The 27,813-nt window shown below is 37.4% G+C and overlaps 1 protein-coding gene and 1 pseudogene across 4 annotated transcripts in view; both read left to right on the plus strand.

Annotated features, from left to right (window-relative positions):
* The window catches only part of RBMS1 (RNA binding motif single stranded interacting protein 1), a 195,375-nt gene that overhangs the window by 20,776 nt on the left and 146,786 nt on the right, over positions 1-27,813 (plus strand). The window lies entirely within an intron of this gene.
* LOC118614213 lies at positions 25,103-25,215 on the plus strand (annotated as a pseudogene).

Consider the following 27,813-nt stretch of genomic DNA (forward strand, 5'->3'; position numbering starts at 1 on the left):
TTTAAGTCTTCAATACAGACAACTTTTCATCCTTTACTTTCTCTTATAATATAAATCCTTCTCCTCAGTTCTCAAAATACCCAGTAGGCCTCTATTTAAAATATATGAAAGGTTATATTGACTTAGACCAAAGGATTTTCTAAACATGGCTTTGCCCCTACTTTTGCAAATAAGAGAGGGACTTTTCAGAGCACTAATTGTCAGCTGGACGAGGTAAACCAAATGCCCTAAATATTCCTTGAATAACCAATGAATCAATCATCTGTGAGTGTGTCTAGGCCATTCTTGGCCTTGTTTGTGTGTTGATGACTGTGAGGGCAATGTGATCCATACGCATTTGTGAAGTGCTACTGGCTTCATTTAAAAAAAAAAGGATATTTCAAATGTTTTCTGTATTCCCAATTTTGCATAATTTGAAGAATAAGTTTAGTAATGATTTTATGAACTTTAAAAATATCTCATTCGAATTAATATTTTTTCAGACCGATTGAAGAATCCTAATTTTAAAATTATACTTGTGTGGAAATAGCTCTGTTCTTTGGATCATTTTAGTTCTGTTTTTTGTTGGTGCGTTTTGGAAGGGCAATAAATGACATCTTTCTACAGCAACTTAGACACACTTGAATTTTGTACGTAGTAATGTTAGTTTTTCAATTTTATTTTCATTAAATAACTCTTGATGCCCAGGGTTTATTGCTCTCTTGGGTTATGATTCCTGTTGGGCTCCTACCTTTCAGGCCGTCCAAAGTGACTCCCAAACATTGTTCTAGCTGTACAAGATAGTTTACTGGGCTGTGTTAGGCTTACTGTTATTGATGAAGAGGATCATCTGTCACTTTTTGGACCCACTTTCCTATAGCTCATCCTCATCAGCTCCGTGAGATTCAAGGGTACAGTGTTATATGTAGATGTGGGCGTTTTAATGTGTCCTGCTTCTTTCAAATGCTATATAAAAATGTTAAACTAAACCAGACATAAGTCCGAGAAAGATGATTCTTAGAACTTAAAAGAATTATGTCATACTTTTTATGTGAGTTTCTAGTTAAATTTTCTTCAGTGATAATGTTCATTGCATAAATACTCTTAACTAGGCATATAGAGGATTCAAAGTTCTGAAGACATATCCCCACTCTTGGAGAGAGAGAGTATACCACGCTAGGGAAAAGAGTATATGATTTATAGCCATTAGCAACCTAAGATGAGGGCCATGGATGGTATGAGGAGAATCGTCTACAGAAAACTGGAGAAACAGACCTCACTTCTGTTCAGGGGAGATCAGTAAAGCTCTGTGAATGAGGCAACATTTGTGCTTAGCCTTGAAAGAAAGATAATGATCATAATGGGAGGTTTTGGTGATAGAATAGCCTTGTGTTTGGGGAGGGTGAGAGAAGCAGTATGAATAAAATCTGGCAATCCACGAAGGAAGACTAGGCAAGTGGAAAGTTCTTACCTTATCCTCTGGGCAATGGGGAACCATTAAAGGTTTTAAGCTGAGAAATGACAGTCTTTCAGAGAGATTAGTCCCGCATGTGCATGGAAAAAGGGTTAGAGTTGAGGGGAATTCTAGCATTAATAAGGCTTTGTTTGTATGTATTAAAAGCAGATTCTGTGGGAACTTTGTTCTAGACTTCTTGAAACCCCCCATATTTAAAAGAATACTGTATATTCTTTTCAATGAAATTAGTGTTAAACAGCTCTTTTCATTGCTGACCACAAAAATATTCTAAGTACAAAAATCGAATGTGCCTATGATGTGTACGAAAGAGATCTAACCAAAGTGATCGTACATTTTTCCATTAATTATTTGAATTTAGAAGCCTGTTCTAAAGACTCAAGTACTGTGTAAATCCATCTAGCACAGCTGTAGGAATTTCCTGGCAGGTATAGGCTATGATATAATTAGAATTCATTATAGCAAGGTAAATTGTTATTAACAACAATGACAAAAATAATAATAATAATGATTACAGCTAACATTTATTGAATATTTACTATATACCAGGCATTGTTTCAGGAGGTTATATGTATACAAATCACTGTTAAATATATATCGTTAAATATAAACGTGTCTCAGTTAAACAATAGAAAAAAGGGAAGAGAACAACAAATGAATGTGCTTGATAAATGTTACAAATTTTAATCTATAAATATTGTCTCTTCTTGTATAATCTAGGTACTAGGTACTGTGGGAAACGAATAATATCACTGCTTTATACTGATGAGTCTATAATATAGTTAATTAACATATGCTAGAAAGTAAAAATAAATTGGGTGTACAGAATAATATTTGGGGAGTGTGATGTGGAGCTATTCCAAGCAGAACACCAGCTTGGATTTGTTTTTCTTTTACATCTACACCCGCACGACAGCCTCGTGGATTTAAAAATATATCTGTGCCGTTTTATCGTCTTGGCTCTGGAGCACCATACTCAATGAACATCATGGTTATCTGTATCAGAATCTTATTTCTCATTTTTCCTTTTAGAAATTTGTAGTTCTGCCCTCCCGCCACTTTTCATTGTTTTATCTATTCACCATGAGGTCAGCTTTTGACCTCCTTAACTTTAATTTATCTTTTGAAAAAAAATTTTTTAACTCATTTGTGGCATTGTAATCTAGAATGTGTATCTCCTATCATCATACGTGTTGTCTTGAGACAGCTCTCTGTGTTTTTTCAGAATAATTTCCAAGTTGTTTGCATAAGCCTGCGGTATGAGTGTGAGTTTTAAGGATACCAATAAGATCATCAGAGAAAACAGAAAGTCTGAATAAAAATGCCGAGATTAGTGACTCTCTGTGGAAAAATGTCTGTGGGTAGGTGAGTACAAAGGTGGGCACCAAGGTGGACAGTTAGAAACCTTTGAATAGTGATTGGCGGAGGCTTGTCCTTCTGTGAAGAAGCTGGAAAATACTGTAGAAATGATGAGTTTAGGAAACAGCTGGAAGCTCTCAAGGCCCTGCATCCCCTGGTCGCCATTTGGGGCCACATAACTTGTAAGGGCAGAGTCCAAGGAAGCCTGGACTCAGGGCTGTGGTAGCAGTGAGAATCCAGGAGATCAGAAACAGACCCAGGTAAGAACTTTTGGGTCCTTCATGTCTAAGGAGGCAGACAGAGAGGACTCTGCTTTGAATTAAGGTTGAGAGTGAGGGTGAAACTTGGAAAAGAGACTGAAAATTTCAGAAAAGAATGATCTAGTGTGTAAACATGAGCCAGACCATGTGGAATTTGAGAGTGTATACCTATAATAAGTCTAATTTGTATGTAGTTTATTCCCTGAGATTCTTTTTATGTTTGCTTGTAAACAGTTACCAGTCAATCATTTTTTTTTTCTTTTTTAAATGACTTTCTGAATATTCAGTGCCGGAGGACTAAGTGGGGAAGGAGGGCATTGTAAGAAAAGTAAAACGGCTTGAAAGCATGTGGCTCTTTCTGTGGAGGAGAAACCTGTATTCCATGAGATGATGGTGATAGAACATTTCCCAAGAAGCAGGATCAAACAGGGACTTTTCGTGTAAGGGTCCGCTGGGGCTGGGGTTTGGCACATGCATGTGTAATGCTTCCAGCACGGGTCCTAACTCTTTTAGAGGCAAGGGCAGAACTAATGCCAACAAGTCTTTTTTTTCAGCGAGCTATTTTTAGGTTAGCCCCATACCTCTTTTCACACAAAAGTTCCAATCTCTCTTGACCAGTAAATTAGACATTCACTTTTCAAAGCTGATTTAATGAATAAAAGTTGCTTTTATGATGCCTTTCATTATAATTTTTTTAGCGCCTTAACGATAAAGTTTCCTTAGATTTTCCTGCTCGAGATAAAAGTTACTCATATTTACTGAAGCTATAAATTTTATCTTGATCAGGTGAGCAAAGTTGCATATCCCACATGCTGTACATGGTACTGTTACTTTGAATGAAGGCTAGCTAGTCAATGTAATGAGGAAGTAGCTTGCATGTTTTGTTGAAATTGGAGGAATTAAAATGAGTTTACTTCTATTAATCTGACCTTATAAGTACTCTTTCAATGCTAGACCATAAAAGGGCTTTCCCCCCACTAACTAGTGACAGCACTATAACCCCGTTGGCAAAACAATGCAAAAGTAAATGAGATAGAAACATGAATCTGTGTTCCCAGAGAGATTGTTAGCAAGCCGCTTGCAAGCAGGGGTCATGCCTACAATTGCTTTGAAACATCTGTGCTAATAAATACTTGTCCAGTGACCCAGATCCATATATATCATCTTATTCTTCGTAAGAAAAAAGTTGTTGCCTGCCTGTCTTCCTTCCTTCCTTCCTTCCTTCCTTCCTTCCTTCCTTCCTTCCTTCCTTCCTTCCTTCCTCCCTCCCTCCCTCCCTCTTTCTGCATTTCTTTAAAATCAAATGCACAAATCCCTGAAATTGGAGTACATCACACACGTACACACATACACACATGTATGTACACGCACACATACATGTACACACATACAAATACATGTGTGTATGCCATGTTGGATGGGCCATCAGCCTGGATTAAAGTCCAGTTCTTCCAAAAGTGATTTGTGGATTTTGTGTTTACTTGTGATAGCCACCTGGAGACACTGCCAATCTGAGACCACTTGAAATTAAATTCTGTGCCTGAGGTTTTCTCGTGCCACACTGGTTACGTAGATGCAGTGCCAATTGGTAGTTCAAATTCTCAGGGGAATTTTTTCTTCTCTTAAAGTTGCAGGTTGAGAAATGCACATTTCCTCGCTGTCTCTTTCAGTGTGGTAAGTTTATTTCTAGTTTGCTCTCTCCCAGAGAATGTGACCCTTTGGTGTCTGTTTTCTATAGTGCTCTTCCATCAGATTCTTCAGGTGGGAGCAGTTTTTATTTCTAGGTGATACATAGAATCGTGGTCATCCTATTGTTGATGGCATCGTAGATTTGATGAATACAGTACTTGATCAACCGGTTGCAGTTATCCAGCTGATCCACAGTATTTGAAAGCCCACACAGAGGTTCTGCTGATTGGCTGCCTATGGTGCCAGAAAGCTCATTTTGTATAGAAGGTGGTTATGATACCTTGTGGATCCAAAGGCGTGAGTCAGTCTGGATGACAATAATGTCTTAGCAGTATTATTTCTGCTAAACCTCTTTGAGGTTTGGGAAACAAAGTTCCACTGTAGTTACTTCATCACAGTTCCTTGCTATGCGGGAGGCCAGCTTTGAGATGGCATTCAAATGATATGATCAGGAATCCATTGGTATTCAATAAAAAGTGTTTATTCTCATTAGCTCTCACAAAATACCCTTTCTTTTCCTTTATGGCTAAGCGTCTGTTTACAAACTTACTGGTCAGCTGCATCCCTTTTGCATTTCTCATAGCAATTAGTCCTCACTTGTCTTTTTGATATCCCATGTACCATGATTTCTCTCCTTCATGAGTGTTGCCACTATTTTCTTGACACTTCTGTCCCCAGGTGTGTGAGTCTCTTTGAAAAAAGAGACAGGAGAAAGGGGATTAACAGTTATTTATTGCCTACTATTGTCAGGTACTTTATGAAATTATATTTAATCCTCACAGCAACCTGTGACAGATAATTATTGCAGATAAAATATGGAAAGTGGTTTTTTACTTTTTTAAGTCCATTATCCCATTTTATATAAGAGGAGATGTAGGTTCACAGAGGTCAAGCACCTGCCCAAGGCCATGTAGCAGGTAAAAAGTTGAGCCAGGATTTGAAACCTGTGTCAGACATTAAAGCCAGACTATTTTCACTCTACCTCATTGTTTCAGTTAAGGGCAAAGCTTTAGCTAGTTTTCTTTCTTTCTTTCTTTCTTTTTTTATTTTTAACTTCTTCTAGGCCCATTTAAATGATTTATTCACAATAAAAATTCAACACACATAGAGAATTCAACTAAAAGCAGATGCTGCTTCTGACTATATTATAGGTGTAGGTCCTGATGCTTGAAATTTGGGCTTTTGCGCTGTGTGTGTGTGTGTGTGTGTGTGTGTGTGTGTGTGTGTGTGTTATACACACTGGCTTCTGGTTACTGTGTTAACATTTGAGAAATTAGTACTTTTATCTCGTATAAAAAAACAAAAGCTGAGGCCTCGCTAACCTAATACTCAAGTTTAAAAACTTAAAATTAGCCTGACATCTGCTTTGGTTTCTCATTTTCACATGTGTGTCCAATTTAGAATTTTTCCCTCTTTAACTAAGATTTGGCAAAGCATCATTTGAAAGCAAACAATATTTTATATTTACATTTAGTCATATTCCAAGAATCTTTAGAGCTTACTACAATATAATTTATTGAGTAAATTTAATGTCAAAAGAAAATGGTTTTAGAAACTTTTGCTTTCATAGATGTAATTGACAGACATAATCTGATTCACTTGGGATGGCAATAAATTGCAATAAAATTATAAATAAATTCACTTTGAGTATATAATGCCATATGATAATAATACATGAATACACATTAAGCTAACAAATTTTTTTCTGATAATTGTCAGAATTACTCAGAGAGGGAAGCTTTGTGGAAGCTGGATATCATTCATAATTTACTAAGATTGAAATTTAGGAGTATGTATGCGTGTGTGTGTGTGTGTGTGTGTGTGTGTGTGTCTACATACATACCTGTAGCCCTACCAAGACCTAATTTATTTATCTAGCCTAGTTCCTACTGCTTGATCACACCCATTCATTAGTTTAGGTGATCTGAACCCGCCTTCCAGCCTGATGGCACTGCTGTGCCCTTTGATGATCGATGAGTACTCTCAGGAGAAGGGAAAGTTCTGTCCCACAGTCCTCACGCTTGATCCCTGAGCCAAGCCTGCTTTAATGATTCCATGCCGGATTCCTTACTCCTGTTACTGGCTGTGACCTGGTTAGTATCTGACTTTTTCTTACCCTTAGACCTGGTCCCTCGTTGAAAATAAATAATAGTCAGACTAGCCTGACTGCAGGCCTGAGGGCTGACAGGTGATGACTGAAAAAGTGGCGCCTTTCTTATCTTTAGCAAATAAAAAGATCGAGTGAAAAATGTAAGATTAGTTGGACAGGAGTAATAATGTTGGAGGTAGCCAACAATATTGGGGGTTGATTTTTTTTTTTTCAATAAAGGTAGTGATGTATATTTGTTGTACAAAAGACTATACACAGCTACCTTAGAGAAAAACAGGATACGCAAGAGTTTTAGTCTTGAATTTGTACATAAGGGAGTCATAAGATGTTGGAAGTGCTGTTGTAGCATTGTAGTGGCTATGCCAAGTTTGAGTTTCACCATATCACATACTGTTGCCATTAGTAATGACAGGTTGGCCAACATAGCTGTCTCTTTGGAAAACCTTCAAAGAAAGATCAATTTATTTGACTTTTTGTCATTATGATTGCCTGTTTGATAATAACTCACTTTGGAACATCTTCAAAACTCATTTGCTTCAATGCCCTTTCAAAAACTTTTTGGCAAGAAGATAGTTAAAGAAAAATATTGACAGTTATATTTTTGGAATTATAGTAATATGCTGTTCCATAAATAAGCTCATTGCAATTATTCTTGAGCAGTTTCAAACTTAACGGAAATCCTGCACTGAAATCTGCATTGTGAAATGTGACAGGATTCCTAAATAGGAATTAGTTCATTTGTGTGGGCCTTACAAGGGCAAGAATCTTTTCTTATTCTTTATATCCTAGGATTAATGACAAGTTCAACAAATATTTGTTGAATTCATGAGTAAACGAGCAATTGAATTTAAGAAAACGTATAACTTTTAAATAAAATATTTTTTCAAAGTTACACTATTTTAAAAAATCAACTTGACATCCAGAAAGCTGCAGAGAACAGCATAAGAACCCAAATATCTGCCTTAAAGTAGTGATCGTTAACATTTGCCACATATGCTTTATCATCTTTTTCTCTTTCAATTCAAGAAATAAAATATTGCCTTCCTGCCTTCCTCGAGGCACCTCTCATTGTGAATTTTGAAACTACCTTCTCGTTCACTTCCTTGTACTTTTTCTTACATTTATGTATATCAGTAAAACAACATATAGTACTGGATTATTATGGTTTTAAATTTATATTTATGATATACTCTATGTATGCTAGAGTCTCATTCTGCATTTATGTATGTTTTGGAGAAATGTCCATGTTGATTACATATAAATATATATTTTATTCGTTTTGTTGCTTTGTAGTTTCCTGTCTTATACCACAATTTATTCACTTTTAAAGCGTATTTAGATTTTTGCAGGTTTTTCCAATGTTATAAAAATGTTGCTGTGAATATCTGTCTGCAGTTCTTTGTGTTCACTTGCGGAAGGTTCTCCGAAGAATGCTTCTGGAATTGGAGTGGGAGGCCTTCGTGTGTTGTGTGCTCCCTGAAAGGTCTGTCTTCATTTAGCCTTCCACCGGCATGCAGGAAGATACTTTTCCTCCATGTTCTTTCATAGAGGCTTCAGTATTTAGTTAGGAAAATATGCTAAGTAGGTTTTTTTAAAGTTCATGGTAGATGGCTTTACTGCTGTTTCATTTTGTAAAATTCAAATTATTTTCATAACCTTAAAGGAGAAAGGCAAACAGAATACTTGGGAATGAAAAAAGGAAATAGCCATGAAATAAAATTGGAGACATTAGGTTAAACCCTTTTTGTTGCCTTTTATCCAGGTTTGCTGTTGAGCTACCCTGAAGAGCATCTCATTCTGAAAGGGGTGGTGACTGACCTCCTGATGGCGATCCTGGCTGAAAAGAGCACATAGGAATCATTTTTCAGCCCTAATTACTTAGTCTTGTGGCAGCCTGAACTGATGTTTTTTGAAAGGCATATTATAAAATGAAAGTGGATTGCTAATGAAAGGTTCTAGACTAAAGAATTGAAGTAAGAAACAGCTTACTAATTCTGACCACTCTGACATCTTTTTAAACCTCTTTAAAAAAAGAAAAGAGAAAAGAAAAAGAAAAGATGTCTCTTTTATGTGGAAACTACTATTAGCAGAAATGAAACCCTGGTTTCATCAGAAGGAAAAAAAAGCATTGTAACTAATTTTGTGGATCACGTTTTTTTTTTCCTCCCTTCTCCTGGCAATAAGTTCTGTTTTCTCTCTTCTGCAGGAAGAGCCCATTTCTTTGCCATGCTTTTTCTTTAATATATAAATAGCAAGTGTTGGACTGCTTTTTTAACCTTAAATGTATTTCTTTCATCTGAGATTTTCATCCTTCAACTGAAATGTCCATCTAAATCTAGCAAATGACCATGGCTATGATGTTCATTATCTTTTTCCCAAACTCTCCATTCCTCTTGCCAAATATTTTGATTGTCAAGGATATTATTTCTACTTACCCACTACTAGGATCTCAGAAATCACCTGGTTGTAAAGTCTTTCTCCTGGATACCACTCGCTGCCCTTTTCAGGAAAAAAAAACCCAGCCTTTCCTCTTTCATCAGCCCCTTCCATTCCTGTCCTGATCTGACCAGTGTGGAATGTTAAATTATAGGTCAAGAAAAGGTTCCCTCATGGCTGTTTCCTCGAAACCCCTGGGCAAAGGACGTATGTGGGAACAGAGGGCAAGGATCATGTCCTTGTTTTTCAGTAAAGTACTTAGAACATTTGTGAACTCAGTAAGTATTAAGCATAAACTCTTGAGTGTCTACTTGCTAGTTATCTGTGATAAATAGCACAAAACAGATTGGTTTTCCTTACAACACAATATGCTTTCAGGCCACTTGAATACCCTCCCCCAGATCAGTTTGATACACATCCAAATTTGTGGCCCATTGGGCTAAGTAGAAGAGAGCTTGGGAAGGAAATTTATGTAGGCAGGGCATGTTAAATAATAATAGCTAAAACAATAATAATAATTTGTGTTATCTGCTCTTCTGAGTCATCTGCTCTCCTACTTGCCTTCTATTGTTAAGAAAACTGAATATTGATCGAAATTATTAAATCAAGAAGATGACAATGGTGATTCCATTCAGCTGCCTATAAGCCTCTGAGGGATTCATTTACAGCTAAGCAAATGGCCACATGACTAATGCCTAAAAGAAAATAAGCAGCAGGTCCAAGGGAAATTAGACTCTCCTTTCTCTGACTCCCTTTCTATTATATTCTACTGGAAATTTGTATTTTGAAGAATTTCTGAGTCATTTGCTGTAGGCAAATACTTGTGTGGGCCTAATGGAGTATAGAGCAGTGAAAACGGAGGTTATAACTCAGGGAGGAAGGCGCTGAGTGGCATTGATGGATGGGAGCTAGGGCAGGGTGTCCTCCACAGTCTTTGTGGCCTTGTGCACTCTCCGCGGCCCCAAAGCTCTCATGAAGCTGGCAGCCTTAGGGACTCTCCTTCCAGAAGTGATGAGGGTATAAGCTCTGACCCTTCAGTGACCATTGTACTAACTTTACAAAAGTAAAAGAAAAGGTATAGGAAGTCACAGGCTTCCCCTCCACTTACTTGAATTGGAGTGAAGTAAGTTTTAGAACTCCAGACCAGGCCATAGCCACCCTGACTGGCTCTGATGTTTGTAATGCCACCATTTGCACTTTATTCCTTTCATCTGAGCATTATCCTTGTTTTTTTTTTTTTAAGCACATTTATAAGGGGATAATATTATGTGCATCATTTCTCATTTAACTCTTGCTGTAGTAGACTGGCTGAGGAACAAAGGGAACAAGAAGATGCTGTGTGTCTTTAGAAGAGTTCTAACAAAGTCACCGGAAGGGGGTGGGGGAAATGGTCATTTCTCAGGATGCTCAGGGACCAGAGAGAAAGCGTACCTCCTTCCTCTCCACCTCACATATTCACTCGATGTGATTGTTTTATTAACAAAATCAGAATAAGCTGTCAAGAGCAGCCCTAAAGGGGAGCAGAACAGCCAAAGAGAAAGATAGAAAAAAGCCACGGGTAGTCCAACGGCCTGTGGTAGAACGGAGTGAGCATTGCTGTAGCAGTGGCTCCAGAACTTGCTTATTCCAATCACTAGCCAGCTGCCGGACCTGTGGCCAAACACTACTACTTCTACGATAACCTCAGTCGAGATTTCAGCCTCCGAACTGCAGTATCCTTATCAAAAAGTTGTCCATTGCAGAGCTGGTCTGTTGATTCCCTTACCTTATTGTGACGTGCTGAGTGATAAAAGCACCCACATCTGGTCACTACCTCCTTCTCTTCCTGTTCCTCTCGTTTGGTGCCTCTCAGAATCATCATGAGGCCTCGGTTTCCTATTCTCCAAGGAAAAGCAGAGGCATCCCAAAATTTATGACCAGCAGCAGGACATTCACATTGATTGACTTGCTTCAGGTGAAGGATGAAACAGTTGAGGGCGGGGCGGGGTCATCACCTGCTTCAGGGAGACTCTACCTTCTATGGGTCCGGAGATTTGTTTTAACTTATCTACAAGGTTAATGGATTTAATTGTGTGTTAGATTGTAATTAAGGGTTCTTTCCAATTAATGATGCTGGGGTAGGAAAAGCCGTAAATTCTCCCATGGCTCAGCAAGCTTAGGCTTGGAGTAAAGTGGTGTTTAGAGGAAGTTCCTCTCTCCTGATACGTGCTTTTCTGCACATTGGGTTCAATCAGTATTGACGAACTGATCTCTTAGAAAGAAGATAAATGCATTAGACCTTATCTCATCTATCCAGTAAGTCAGTTGCTATGCTCCAAGTATTAGTGTCAGCCAGTATTCTAAACTGTACTTTCCAATTAATGGAAAAGTGGAATAAATTATTTATTGAGAACTTTGGTTATAAAATGCCCCCTGATCACTTGAGGCAGTAAGATTAACCATATAATATGTGAAATATACGATTTTGGTCAACAGTTAATGATGAATGGAAAAAAGGAAAACGTTTTTAAATAGGTCAGAAATGTAATGCTTATGCTGGTTCATACTTCTGTTTGAAATTTTAAACATCAGCCTATGTATCATTTTCACTTATTTGAAACATGCCACTAAGAAGTATATGGATTTAAAATTTCCCAGAAGTGCATTTAATCTTTTAAGCTTTCATTCTATTAAAAAGATCATGGAGGATCAAGTAAAAGCATTTTCGATGTAAATCTTAAATGCAGGAAGAATGGCAGCACCTTGTGTGGTATCCTGTTTATTTTTCTAAGGTGAAATTAAATGTCATGTATTTGGGAAGCCTACTAGAATTTTTTCTGAGGGAGACAATGAGTTAGGAAGCGTTAGGTACTTAAGGAAATAGGAACAAATATACCAGTGTTAGGAAGGAGACAAAGAAAGCTTGAATCTACATGAATGGAAACTAGAATGCCATAGACCCTCTATTAACAGGATTGTTTGGAACATAAGAGCAGACCAACTCTAGGCCAAATAATCTCAAAATGTAATTGCACCACAAAAACAACTAGACTACATGGAGGATTTTAGGTCTGGTCTCTGAAGTCGTATTGTAAAGGTGGTGCCCGAACTTCTAAGGAGCTTTTTAAGCGGATGCAATTTTTGCTAGGGTGCCTCTGATTGGTGGTTAAAAAGAGTCAAGGCAACACATAAAGGCTGTATGAGCTTAAAGTGAATGAAACACAAGGGCCTGCCCCATCCAAGAAGCTATTTCCCCATAACTGTGTGCATGTCAGTATATACTATTGGCTTTTGTGTGCAGAAAGTTTCTCTGGAGATTTCTTTTCATTCTGTGCGTTCTGTGACCCAGGACCCCAAAAAGCGATCAACAGCTCTTACTCTAGGTCTGAGGGAATTCTTCAGGGTTTGGTCGTTCCATGCAAAGGCTTCAGTAACTTTTCTAGGAAATTGGGAAGAAATTGCTTTTAATGGCATTTGATGTATGAAACAACTTCTATGTAAAGTTTCTTGATCTGCTTTTAAAATAATTACAGTTTTGATGATCATGGTGAATAAATGAAAGTGTACATGTTAATCCGATTATGATCACCCTACCTAAGTAAATATCCAGAATCATATACTATTAAAATAGTCACTTCTATACTGCCATCCAGCATAGTAGGTAGCACAGAGTATCCGTAGCAGAGTATCTACATAATAAGTATTGGTCAAATAAATAAATGAATTTGGATAACCAGGCTGAAATAGAATTGGGTCTAAATAGGAGAGATAAATGGGCTTCTGAATAAGATTTCTGAATAAGGTGGTCAGTTAAAGCTTTAGTGTGATGATATGCAAAAATTGATGGTAACAATATATGTATTCTAAAAGATAATATATATTAGAGAAACCTATATGACTTTCATAGTAGTTTTATTGTTATGCAATAATACTTCTTGCAAGGAATAGGTTGCATTCAAGAGTGCCAGGAGATCACTGAGGAAGTCACATGATATATGAAACTGTGACCCTCAGGCTGGCATGGATTAATGCAAAAGGCCGTACTGCCCAGCTGATCATTCGTTGTATGTTGCCTGTTTAGCAGTCTCTACTTTAGTAATGCTATGAATCCTTTCTTATAATTTTAGTGTCAATTTTGATATTGTGCACTAGTTAGCATACATTAAAGACAGAAAGCAACTTGTGGTTATTTCTCTAGGCCATTATCAGTAAGTACTAGCCTGAAATTATTGTGTTTTCCCCTCCCATTTGTTGCAGTGAAGCTTAGGAAGCATGTTCACATCCTATCTCTGCTACTTATTGGCTGTGAAAGGCTAAGTGAGTTGCCTAATATCTGAGGCTTGGTTTACCTCTCTGTACAAATGAGGACATCACTGCGAACCAACAGATTGCCTGTCTTCTCAGCTTCCGTTAAGGTAACATGGTGTCCCTCAGATCTGGCTAGTCGAGGTTTGCTGGAAAAGAAGTGTAAGTTTTCTTGGTTTGACACAGTATCTTTGCTATTGCTGTTGATAAAATATCCAATAGAGAACAAATACAGATCGAAGTAGACTCTACAAATGTGTCGAATTGAACTGATTGGAATTCAGAAGGCAGTGGATAGAGCAAGAGAAGGTTGGAGAAGCAGCCAAAATGGAGGCAAGGGAGGGTAGATTGCTGCTAGAGCTCAGAACCATGACAGCAGCTAGAAGTTGGAGTTGATAATCTGGCAGTGAGGGAATCAACAGTCAGAATATAAAAAAAGAACAACTCGAAGAACATTCGGCTCCCATTTGCTGTAGGAACAAATAGTTCTCCATATCTTAGCATCTCTTGAGGTAGCTATTAAAACAGAACATGATAGCTAATGTTTAAATTATACTCGATATACTGGGAATTATTAAGAGAACTTTAAATTATGCTCAGGATATTATGTTTAATAAAGAAGGAAAACCTGAAGTATGACTTAGAAAACTTTCCATTATAAGAGTTAAGGTAAAAATCTATATTGTGCTTTATTTAAGCCTTAATTATCTAGATTAAAACTAACAACAACAAAACTTACCTGGAATTTATTTGCAAAAGCTCCAGTCAGACTGCCGAACTCACATTCACATTTTACCTTGGCAATACTGGATTTAGCACCACTTTCCTCATCTTTGATTTAGCACCAGTTTCTTATCTTTGATTTTGCACCAATTTCCTCATCCTTCAAATAGAATTAAAATTGCTACCCAACATAGAGCTGGTAAGTGGTTTCGATCAGATAACCAACGCATGGAGGGCATTTAGCACAGTACCTAAAACAAAGTATGTACTAAATAAAAGTTGGCTTTTATTATTGGTGTTCTTTCTATTAAAGTACAACTACTATTTTATCTTTTCAAGGTGATTTTTCTGAAACCATTAAGTCCCACCCCTTGTACATTACCTAGAGGCCCTTGCTTTTATTTTTGTGTTTGGTCTGGATTTCCTTTTCTTTCACTAATTTTCCAAACATTGTTTTCATATTGGATAAATCGCTGCCCTTTAAAAGCTTGGGCAAGGAGTTTATATTACACTGTGTGTGCTGGTTATATTTTGTTCTTTCTCTCTCTCTCTTTTCTTGTCTTGGCTGGATGTCGGATATTTCTATGGTGTTCTCTCCATGCATGTTCACTGTTTTCCTTCTCAAGCTCTAAGTAGCTCCCAGGCGACGCTGTTGCTTGCCAGCCTCAATATATGCACTGAAGTGTGCATGTGTGTTCCTGTTAGTCTTTGTTCAATCTGTAACTATATTTCTCTTCCTTCCTCTCTCTCTTTCTGGTTGTAACATTTCTTTTGGTTTAACAAAATGTCACAAGAACATTCTAAAAATGATACTGTGCTTTATCTCCTTTTTGTGACATAATTGTAACTTGAGTGAATTTGTTCTCATCCTAGAGAAGGATTGTGACATTTCTAAACAAACAAAAATAACAGCCCTCGCTGTTTCTTATATGCCATTCGTAAAGCATCAGCTCAGGTAGAAAAGGCCAAATCTTCAACTGCAGTTAAAATGAAAAATTTGAGTTTCAATCAACATCAGATACTAGTTTTTATCTTGACAAGAGGCTTTAAACATGTTGGAATGATAGCTCTGAATAAATGTGGCATTCTAGGAGCCATGAGCAGTACTGTGACTTTGTATATCTGAAGTATATATATCATTAGGAGAAACAAGAGCTACAGAGGTGGTTTGGGTTTCACTGTTGAGAATGATCAGAGACAAATATTTGACTGATGAATATAATGTTTGACTGATGGATGGTCAAATAACGATTACCTTAAATATACTGGAAAATTAAATAAACAGAGATTTTTTCCCATTTCCCTAGTAATTCTACTTAAAAGGAATTTTAATTCCTCACTTCAGAGTGACACTTTAAAAATGTAAATCCGATCCCATCACCCTCCAGCTCCCACCCCAACACTGCCTACAGTCTTCTGTGGCTTAAAAGTGCAGTCTCTTTCACAGAGCCAGCATGCCTTATACGAACTGGCCCAGTGCACTTCTGCTTCTTCACCAGGTTCCTGGCAAACTTGTCATCTTTCATTTTCTCAAACGCTCCATACACCCTCCTGCCTCAAGACCTTTCAGGACATTTTCTCGCTTTTGGAATGCTCATTCTCCCATTCTTTACATGGTTGATTCCTCCTCAGATTCACTTCTCATGGTCACAGTTGCTTTCTTAGAAAGGTCTTCCCTGGTTCCCCGATTTAAGTTGGAGCTTTAAAATTGCTATCTTTCATGGTCTCCTGTTCTTTTTCCCTTATGGCACTTACCATAGTCTGTAGTTTCTTTAACGTTCATCTCACAAATAAGTCCCATGAAGACAAGGATTCTGTTTTATTTACAAATATGCACACAGTGCCCAGGACAGTGCCTGAAAAATGGCGAGCACTCAATAATTGTGTGCTGAAATGATATATACACTCAGGAAGATTGCAAGAAAAGGACAAATAATTGAAATGGTTTGCATGTGTCATCTTTCCTTCTTTTCTGTCCCTAATATGCTGTAAACATTCTCCCTTTCATGAGATTTCTTCAAAGACATTATTAGAATATTTTAATTTGAGTAACAACAGCACAAACATTTATTGACTTATGAGCTGGGTGCTTCCACATACAAAGTTAAATTAGATGTAGCTTCCACTTTAATGGAACTCAGAATATAAGCAGAGAGATAAACACCTGATTAACTCTGTGGAGGGCAATACACAGAGAGTTTTCCCAAGGGCTTATGTTTAGGGGAGGCTTGAATGGGCTGAGAGACACTTTCATAAAGGAGATGACATTGAAGCTCATCGTTTTGGAAGAAAACAGAATTTTTTGAGATGAAGTTTGGGAGGCTGCTCTTGGCAGAAAAATTAAAATGGGGTAAGGCAGAGGGGCATCAAAGCATATGCTGTGTTCAGGAAATTTTATGGGGAGTTCTGTGTGGCTGGGAGTGAGTGTAGAGAAGGGTGAGTAATGGAGGAGAGTGGCAGGAAATGACACTGGAAGGACAGATTGGGCTTAGGTCCTGGATTTGAGTGATTTTGTTGAGAAGTTTGGTGTTTGTAAGGTATAAGAGGTTATAAAATGTTTTAAGCAGGTGAGCAAGAGAGTAGGTTTGTGTTCTAGAGACATAATGCCGGAATTCTATCTGAAGACTTTTCCAAGAGCTGTGTCAGTGGACTGGTGACGATTAGTTGCTCAGTGGGAAGCAACAGAAGAGGGGCCACAATCTTGTGGGTCTCAGGGCTTTGCATATGTATATTTTCCCCTCTGTCTGGGATAGTCCCTCTTGTAAAATACCTCCTGCTCTCCTTTTACCTGGCTAACTTTTACTTCTTTAGACCATAATAGTAGTAATAAGTGTCATCCTAATAACAATAATTGCAGAAATATATAATGATCACTTTCCAGTAGCTCGTCACCATGCTTTAGTTCTTGCATTTGTTATCTAATGTAATCCTCATAGGGGTTTTATATGGTAGGTACTATTATTATCCTATTTTATAGAAGAAGATCCTAACCCTTGGCCTGATTAAATGGCTGGAACAAGTGTAAATATTACTACTTGCCATTTCTTCGGGGAAGCTTTCCACACCCCTTACCAAGTTAGGAACCCCTGTAATGTGATCTCATAGCTCCTAATTTCTCCAGAAAGACTTTTATCACAGTAGTACTTAATCGATAACTGGGACCCTTTCCCGTTAGGCTGTATGCCCTGTGAAGGCACATTCTATGTCTGTCTTATTCCTGGCTGTAGCCTCTGTTTAGCTTTGTGATTACATGGCACATAGTAGAGTGCTCAGTTAACTAACCACTTCACAGTAATAGTTGCTACTCTTGTAGTAACGTCGCTCTAAGCTTGTGATGCACCAACCCAGGAAAAGCACCCACATTGGAAGGGGACACTTGTTAGCTGGGCTGCATGACAGCCTGAGGCCCTGATATATGAGGACTTGAGATTTCCTGGGGCTGCGACGCCTCTAGATCAAACTATACATCTCTCTTTTCCATCTCCTCTCAGTTCCCTTTATTCCATGGAGCCATCTCATACCTGATTTGATTTTCTAAGCCTTGAACCTAGATCACATCCTCATGCAGATCTAGACAGCAGGGGCTCCACGCCTGCCAAGGTTGATGTTAAAATTCTCTGAGCAGTTTCCTTTAAGGGTCCAAGTTTGCTTTTATTCAGGTTTTATGTATCAGATTTTCATTGAACTTTTAAGGCTTTATAATTTAAAAATGAATAAGATGGAGATCATAGAAGGTGATTTTTCAAGATAATGCTGCATTAAAGTTTCATTATCATATTTGTCTGCTGGATTAGATTAAGTTGATTTGAAAATTACCAATAAAGAAACTGAGGTTTCCTTAATGCAAAAGAAGATAAATGATTGATTCTTCCATTTTAATTTAAACATAGGTTACACTGTATATTCTAATGTAAATATATTTTTGGATTAGTTTTGGACCTGTTGCTTCTTTATTTTATTTACCAAGAGATAAGAACTGTGAAGGCACCGGAAGGAAGGTGAACACTCTCATTTCAGCAGGTTAATCTTGGTCATTTTGAGCACAACAACCAACATCCAAAGAGCAAATGTTTAAATTAGTTTTGATAAAAACAAATAGGTTTAAGGATCATGACTGTTTCTTTAACAGTTAATACAAAATGTCAAGAAAAGAAGCACATGTTGTGAATATTTTTCTAGTTTTAGACATAGTTGAGATTTTTCTCCCCCCTTAAAATTTGGTCACAGTAAGGAAGGAATTGAAGGTAGGTAAACATGAGTTTCAAAATATTGACTCGGGAGATACTTCAGTCTTAATCTTTGTCTTCCTGTTTATTTTTAGACTGGAAAAGGAAGACAGGCTTTCCTGCTTTTTCAGTTTCCTAATGATGATATCTCAGTTTGTAATGAACTGATCCAAAGGAAGAAGGCATTCTTTCTATATCTGCAGAAGAAATGACCACTGTTAAAAGCTGGGGTCAGGGTTGTCAAATTAAAATAGTTAAGTGATTTCCACCATTTCCTGTTTTTTAAAAATTAATACAACTTTCTACAAAATTTCTTAGCCCTAAGAAATTTTGAGATGGTATTATAAAAAGAATATAAGAACAGGCAGTATTATAAAATGATATGAAGTTAATTGTTGTAAGCCATAGTAAAGCTAACTCTTTGTTGGCATTTCACACCTGATCTTGATATCAAATTTTGTTTCTTTTGGCATGAAATTAAAGTTAATAGAGCCTATGATCTGATTACCTTATTTATAAAAATGTTTTATATTCATTAATTTAATAGACACTGTCTAAGACTGCTGAGTGCTAAGGATTCAGAGATGAATAAGAAGACCTAGCTCACGCTTTTGGGGAGCTCATATTCTAGGGGAAAGGAGGTGACTTAATTAGCAAGGGCATCGTCCAAACCACAGGTAGAGCCAGTGTAGCATCTCTTGACCTTCATATGTCTTGTCTTGTTTTCTGGTCTTTAAGATTTCAGCAAGCCAGTTAGGAATAGTAGGAAGATTGGGCCAAGACTTCTTCATTAATCTATTTACTTACAAGTATAAACTGATATTTGTGGCAGGACTGTCCTGTGTTATATGCTAGCAATATAAAGGTGAAAGCCATGTTGCTATGCTCGGGAGCTTATAGTTAAGTTGGGGAAACAAACAAATCAACATACATAATTTCCCCATCCAGTGTAGTAAAGGCCATAAGATCAGTAACCACAGACTTTTCATAGAGAACAAAGTAGAGTCATCTAGAGACTGTGCTATGGATTCAGCAACTCTGTTTCAGTTTTCTCTAGCAGATACATTTCCCAGCTTTTGCAGTAAAGGCGGAGCCCTGTGATCAGTTGTGGTGAGTGGAATATGGGCAGAAGTGATGTATAAACATAGCATCTTGGCCTGGACATAAAATCCTTCACATTTTTCTTCCCCTTCTGAGATGACCTGGGAGAACAGGTGTAGAAAATGGCAGCTTTATCAGACAGAAAGGATTATGTGCAATATGCTCACCCACCTATAAACCTCTCAAACAATATTGGACTGTAATATAAATGAGAAGTAAACTTTCATTGTGTCAAGTCCCTAAATTTTGAAGGTTGCTTTTTTATAGCAGTTAATCTATATTGATTAATGTACTTTCTGTCTACTCTCAGGATACTTGCCCCTAGAAAGCATTAGTTATGTGAAGTTGGAGAGGAGGAGTGTTCCAGGTGGAGAGCAGCATAGAGGAGGGAGAAACCTTGGAACTTTCAGGGAACAGTAAGTAGTTTGGTGTGGCCAGGGTGTAGCAGGAAGTCAAGGACAGCATTAATGGATGGGACCGGGGAGAAAAAATCTAGGACAGATCATTGAAAGCTTTGTGGGCCCAGCCAAGGGAGGAGAACCTCCTAGACCTGAGGGGAAAGCAGCCTAAGGGATGGAATGTGTAATGGTGATGACATTCAAGCAATAAAGCAAAGGAGCTAACCCAGACTTGGTAAACGGTTTAGTAATAGAAATATTTTCTCACGGTAAAGAAAAATTTTAGTAATAGACATGCTTAGTGAGTTCTCTCACATACACGTTCTCCAAAAATTTGTAATTTTAGGCTTGGCATTGATAGAACATGGGAAAAGTGAAGGAGCTGGAAATGTTTAGTTTGAGAAGAGGGAACTTGGAAGACGATAATCATTACCTTCAAGTATGGATAGCAGGTAGAAAAGTGTTATACTTGACTGAGTACCTTCTAAGGGCTAGTTAAGGCAAATAGGTAGACGGGTAAGGAGACAGATTTAAGTTCAGCATAAGAAAGAATTATCTGTCTTAATTGCTTGAGTAATAGTCATTCATTCCTGGAGAAGATAGCAGTGAGTTTTATGAACAGGAGGGAGGGGTTGAAATAAACTGGTTTCACAGCTTGGAGGTATTGTCTTGGAGATTCTCAAGTATTGGATGAGGCTGGGACGAGATACTTTTAAGGTCTTTGCTAATATTCTCACGTTCTTAAGCATTTATCTGAAATTTCAAATTTTATGAAAACCAACTTTATTTACATTCGCCCTGCTTTAAAAATCAAGGAAATGTATGATATAAGGTTAAAAACCTTCCGAAAAGAGAAAATTATCCTTGTGCAAATGTCTTTACTCAGAGCTAACCATTTGACACATAATACATACTTTTGTTAGGGCTGATGAATAGGCATTTAGTCCAGTTAACATGGCGAAATGACCTTGCAATGATATCACTGCACTGTATCTCCAACTGAATGTCAGCCCCCAACAACAAGGCTGTGGGGTGAGTGAAAAGGCAGACAATATCTTCCTCTGAGATATTGGGGAAAGAAACTTTTCTTTTACTCTCTTATTTTTCAAAGCCAGATAGCTCAGCTTCCTCTGAAACTGTCAGAATTTCTCTTACTGCTGCCTCCTAACTGATGGATGGGGATTGATTGGTCCTGCTTACCAAATGTGCATTGTAGCAAGACACAACTTTATTTAAAATACCATTAAGATGCAAACACATTATGGCTACTCTGAAGGCCTTCTCTTACAACATGAATTATTCAAATAGCTTCTTAATAACTGCATTGATTTCCACAGTTAAAAGCAGATCAGATTATGGAATCTGTTCAATACCACTTAAATGTTTATAGATGTTAGAGTTGACAAAGACCTTTTAGACACTGATAATCCCTTTCACTAGATCGGAATGCTAGAAATCTAGCATTGCCAATAATACTCTGTGATTATTTTTAATAAACGAAGAGCACTAGCAGTTACCATTTTTTAAGGTCTTCGTTCTTATTTCATTTTACTCCTGCAGTCATTGCCTGAAAATCTAGTTATGTTAAAAATCTGAACAAAAACTTTTACATTTATATTGATAAGAAGCTTTTATGCTTCTTTTGCGAAGATCAATATAGTAAGTATGTCTTAACCTGCATGTTTTGATGCATATATTTAAAAAATCTATGAATATTAATAGTGATAAAACCCAGTAAGATTTCAGTTTCTCAGTTACTTTTAGTATGCAATGAAAGGGGCAAGTTTACTAGTATGAGAAGAAATTATAGGTGAAGCAAAAATTAGATCTTGTTTTCTTTTTGAATCTTCCCTTCCTTGAAAATTTCTAGAAAGATGATTTCCATAGTGTTTTAGTCTGCTTGGGCTGCCATAACAAAATACCATAGACTGAGTGGCTTAAAAAGTTTATTTTCTCATGATTCGTGGAGGCTGCACGTCTGAGGTCAGGATGCGAGCATGGCTGGATTCTGGCGAGAGCTATTTCCCTGTCTTATGGATGACTGCCTTCTTGCTGTGTGCTCTTATGGTTTATCCATGGTGCTTTCGTGAATATAGAAAGAGAAGCCACCAATCCTATTGGATTAGGACCCCACCCTTATACCCTCATTTAACCATAATTTCTTCCTACAAGCCCTATCTCCAAATACAGTGGGAATTAAGGCTTCAACATATGAATTTGAGGGGGACACAGTTCAGTCCATAGCACATAGAGAGTGGGCTCTAGAGTCAGACCGCCTGATTTTGAATGTGTCCTAGGGCATGTTACTTACCCTCTGTTTCTCAGTTTTGTGCAAACTGAGAATAAAAATAGTAAGTATATTGTGGCTTTATCATGTTGAATAAATGAGTTATGACATACAAAGTACTTTGCATGGCATCTATGAAGCATTCAATAAATATTAGTTATTATTAAATGTCTAAATATGTATGCCTTTAGCCAAGACTTATGATTTTACACGTATGATCTCTTAAGTACTTCATGTTTACATTACAAATGATTATTGGCATTGGGAATTCACAGCATATTTTGAAAATTTTCCCCCTGGATCTTGATAGATGCATAAATATAAGAGAATAGAGTATATTTTATTCTATAAATTTTTTATAAAGGAATTGTTCCCATCAGTGCTGAGCTGATCTCTTCCTGTCCCCCTATTCTGTCCTGTCTTCTAATACTGAAAAAAGTCTGCTCTCCAGCCAGACTCAGGACCATCTCTGTCTATCATCTAAAGATGTAAGGATGACGTGTGCAATTTACCCAGTAACAAGGACAGAGTAAGTCTCTAGGCAAGAGAAGAAGGAATTCTCTACTTATCCCATTTTTCCACTAAACACGTGCACACACACAATTTTCTACTTGTACAATAAAAAAAAAAAAACACACACACACACGGTTGGCTACCTTATTGCTGTGGAAATAAAGGTACTTCTTCCATAATAAGAAATTCAGTAATCTTCAGGCTCTACCTATAAGGTGTTTGGGATCAAAGATATTCCCATTTACTGTCTTGAAAGCTAAGTAGATAACAGTTGACAACTTACCAGTAGCTCTATAGGTAAAGTACGGTTGTCTAATTCATTGGCCAATATTCTGTTTCCTGTGTTAAACTGAACACTGACTGGAATTTAAATTGAATTAAAAGGGTGAGTAAAGGGCACTTAACTGCTTTTCAAATAAACTAATTGTTAAAATTTGCAACACAGACTATCAAATATTCCTCAATCCTTCCTGGATCTTTCTAAATCCAGAGGAAGAGCTATGTTTTCTGTCTGCATCAATCAAAGTCATTTCTATTTGGCAGGCAGGGTTAAAAAAAAGAAAAAGAAAAAACAAGGAAGAAAATACCCAGGAGTTTTCTTAGCCCCCTTCTTAGTAAGAGGTTCTATTTTCCTGCTTTCCGAATTTTTGTTTCAGGAGTTGGGCCCATTGCTTACCTCCTCATCCCATTTTGAAGTCATGTACAAGTTATGGATATTTTACACGTTTTCATTCTAATTAGTTGAACTTATGAGTCAAATTATAAGACTTTATCTAAAATTAGAAATCAAGACTGAAATTTTTATATATGAACTCCCGCTTTAAAAAAATTAAAGTAAAATATTTATGTAGCACAGCCTTTAGCTGCTGTAGGATGTGCAGTTTAAGTGATATATCTTCGTAATAATTTTCAGTGTTAAATGGCCAGTTCTACTAGAATACTGAATGCAGTAGAAAATAAAATCAGGCACGTACAACTTACATGAACACTAAGGTATTTATAAAGTGTATTTCAAATGCAACTATTTCTCAAACTATGAGAAAATATAATATTGAGAATAATCTTTTTGGGGAAAAGTGAACTTTGACACCAATCTCCATACTAAAAGATTAATTTGGACTGGATTACAGACCCAAATGTAAACCTGGAACTGTAAATCTTCTAGAAGATATAGGAGGGTGTCTTTGTGACCTTAGAGTAGGCAAAGATGTCTTGGACACCACACAAAAAGCACAAATTGTAAACTAAGAAAAAAAATTGATAAATTGGACATTATTAAAATTAGACATTTCTGCTCACCAAAATAATACCTTTAAGAAAATGAATAGACAAATACCAACTGGAAAAATATTCATAGCACATTTATCTGACAAAAAAACTTGAACCAAAAATACATAAAGAATTTCTACAAAATCAGAGGAAAAAACCAAACAACTCAATTAAAGATTAGAATAAGTACTGTAGAAAAGAATGCATATGAATGACCAATAAGCTCAAAAAATGTACTCGACGTCAGTAGATATCAGAGGAATACAGCTTATAGCCAGCTACTAGAGATGCCACTTCACATCCACTAGAATTCCTAAAATAAAAACATTGCCAGTGCTAAATACTGGGAAGGATGTGAAAGCACCTGGAATTCTCAGTCATAGGTGGGAATGTAAAATGGTCTAAACACATTGGGGAACTATTAGGCAGTTTCTTATAAAGTTAAACACACATCTTTCATATGACCCAGCAGTTACACTCTTAGGTATACCAACAAGAAATAAAAATATAGGCTTGTAAGAAGAGTTATTACATAAGAACGTTTATAGCAGCATTATTCACAAAGCCCCAAACTGACTGGAAATAATCCAAACGTCCATTAACAGGAAAACGGATAAACAAATTTCTTTATAATGGAATACTACTCAGCAAAAAAAAAAAAAACCCACTGCTGGTTCAAAGAGCAACATTGATGAATCTCAAAAATATGCTGAGTGAAAGAAGCCTGTCACAACAAGGCCTTAGTCTATGCTTTCATTTCCATGGAATCCAAATACAGGTAAAACTAACCTTTGGTGATAGAGGTCAGATAGTGGTTGGAGAGGGAGGCTGACGAGAAACGAGCATGACAGAACTCTTTGGGACGCAAATGACCTACGTCTTGTTTGAGTGGTGGTTACACAACTGTATACAAGTGTCATGAACTAAACACTTAAGATCCATGTAGTTTATTCCATGTTAATTATATCTCAGTTAAAAAAAAAAAAACACACGCGTCTACGGCCATGCTACCCTGGACAATCCCGTCTGATCTTGGAAGCTAAGCAGGATTGGGCCTGGTCAGTACTTGGATGGGAGACCACCGAGGAAGACCAGGTGCTGTAGACGTAAAAAATAAAAAAATAAGGGATTGTAAGCTGACAAGGTCCTTGCAATCTGTGAGGTCAACCAAGATTTGCCTGCCTAAAAAACAAACAAACAAACAAATAAGAAGATGCTATTTTCTTCCACCAAAATAATTTCAGACTGATGAATAATCCAAGATGGGAGCCTAAAGAACACATGAAAGATTTATATCTGAGATTTTTTTGGAAGAAGAAGTTGGCTGCCTCCACTGTGTACAAGTATGCCTGTACTAGGAGGACCCCTCAGGAGAATCTTGTGGAGAGGAGGGCCTGGAGCCATCAACCTACTGATAAAAGGGAAAGTGCGGTTTTTATATCAGTAGATACAGGGATATCACTGAAGAGGCCATTTTAGAATGGACAGATTTTGGTGAGGAAGGGGAGGGATGGGGATGGACTTTGTTAGCAGTACAGATGGCAACTCTTGTGCTTCACCCAGAGGAGAAGGTGGTACATGGAGATCCTTCTGGGAATACTTCTAGTGTTCCTTGGTTTGGGAGTCAGCTGACCTAAAGATGAGTTAGTTGGGTATATGTTGAACGTGGAGCTGAGGTAGAAGCATCCTCAAGTCAGGGAGGGTGCCGGATTGATTTTAGGTGTCAGAATTGTTCCTTGGATCCAGTTTCTTGAGGCCAAGGATGTTAGGTTATGCCTAAGGCAGTAGTTCTGATCTATCTAGTCAGCCTTCCTGATGGAGGAGAATTCCTTTATGCTCCCGGATACCAGAAAGCATTGATCCTCTAAAGATTGCCTTTCATCTGCATAAATATGGACTTTATTTAACTTGATTTCCCTGCAGAGCCCTTATAATGATCTTAAAGAGTGTTCTTGACTTCCAAATGCTTTCAGTGCTGCTGAAAAGCAAAAAGGACTTGATGGGAAGTGAGAGAGGACATCCACATCAAAGTAACTTCTTCCCTTTCTGCACTGATAGGAACAGCAGGACCCTAAGGCGCATTTCTTATTTCTTGTTCAGGTCCTGTCAAAAATGCCAGCTGATCATAGGAGTAAGAGTAGCATGAACAAGGTGATTCTCTTGCATTTTTGAAGTAAGGCTATTGAAAACTGTTTCAGAGAGATTTTCTTGTTATTCTTAATTCCTTAAGTGGGAAAGTATCTAATATGGCTATAATTGGAACTTGATTTTAGAAAAACTGCAAAGTATCACTTAGATCTCTTTAATAATTAGTGTATCCGATTTTTCCTGAATGCCAGCAGAGTGTATTTCATGTGGTACGAACTGTTCTTTTGTACCTGTATCCCTCACAATTTGAACATTTTCTATGTTGTAACATTCCAAAGATGCAAAAATGTTGTGAGACAATGTCCACTAAACTTTTGGGAGGTTGACCCACAAGGAAGCATCATATTCAAGGACTTAACTTCCTTTGTTTATATGGTTATAGACATTTCAGGATTTATTGGTCAACCACAAAATTGGTTGTATTTCAACATCTGTTACTCCTGCATATACCGATGGCATTTTTGACAGAACTGGTGATTTTTCAAAGTGAATGAGGCATTGGGTAGACTTCTTTATGGATTGATTATTTATCACTTTATTATGGAGTATATTCCATTATCGCTAATTGTGCTAAACTGGGAGAGACTGCAGGAGAAATGACAACAGTCTCTGCTTTGCACCTCTGCCTGCCTCCCCAGAGTACCTTTAGAAGGGCTCAGGTGGAGGCCACGAAGGAGACAAAAGCTAAGGAGGGGGCAGTGGTGGAGCTAGATGAAGTGTCACTAGGGTAACCACGAAGGTCGGGGAGGCCTGCTTTTCAAGCGGTAGTTACCAGTTTCCTATTCTATTTTTTACGTAAAAATTTCCCCCTTTACTATCACTCTTTCAGGGTTCAATCTAAGTGGATTGGGAACTCTAAAGCAGGTTTTACCTTGGAGAATATCCTCTTTTAGCATTTTAGATTTTTCTAGCTATTGTTTTTTTCTAATATATCAATCATATTTATTTTGCTTATTAAAAATATTTTCCCAGCATCATTTCATGGTAGGGAAATGAAGCAGTGTCCTTCATGAGTGAGCAAGATTAATGTTCAAATTTAGCATTGATCTGTATATGGTTTTTAATGATTTAAAGTTCTTATCCCATTCCTGAATTAAATATTCATGGCAAAAAAAAAAAAAAAAAAAGAAAAGACAAGAAATAGGGGCAGGGATAAGATTCTAGGATGTTCTCCAGAGATGGAGAGCGTGGCTGCTTGATTTCAGTGTTAGATCTGGCTGTTTTTCTTCATCGCCCTTCAAATTTCAATTTAGCCGAAGATTCTTTTGCTAAACACATTCTTTCTGAACAATGTAAAAATATATGCTACAGTTTTTCAGGAACCCATTACTCTGTTAAAAAAAGCTCTCTCTTTCTTTTCTTTTCTTTTTACTTGGTGGTGGCAGTAAGTGAGACCAGTGTAGAAGGAAACCCCAAAGATGAGCTTTCTGTTTGGGTGAGCCTTTTCTGTGCCATAACACCCTCAGAGGTGCTTGTGCTCAGCCATATTTAAGCTCAAGTGAAAATGGACACAGGAACTTCCATGTTATTTCTTTTATTCAGAATCAAAAAGTAGAA

This window comes from Rousettus aegyptiacus, unplaced genomic scaffold, assembly GCF_014176215.1.
Source record: "Rousettus aegyptiacus isolate mRouAeg1 unplaced genomic scaffold, mRouAeg1.p scaffold_m13_p_2, whole genome shotgun sequence".
Lineage (NCBI taxonomy): Eukaryota > Metazoa > Chordata > Mammalia > Chiroptera > Pteropodidae > Rousettus > Rousettus aegyptiacus.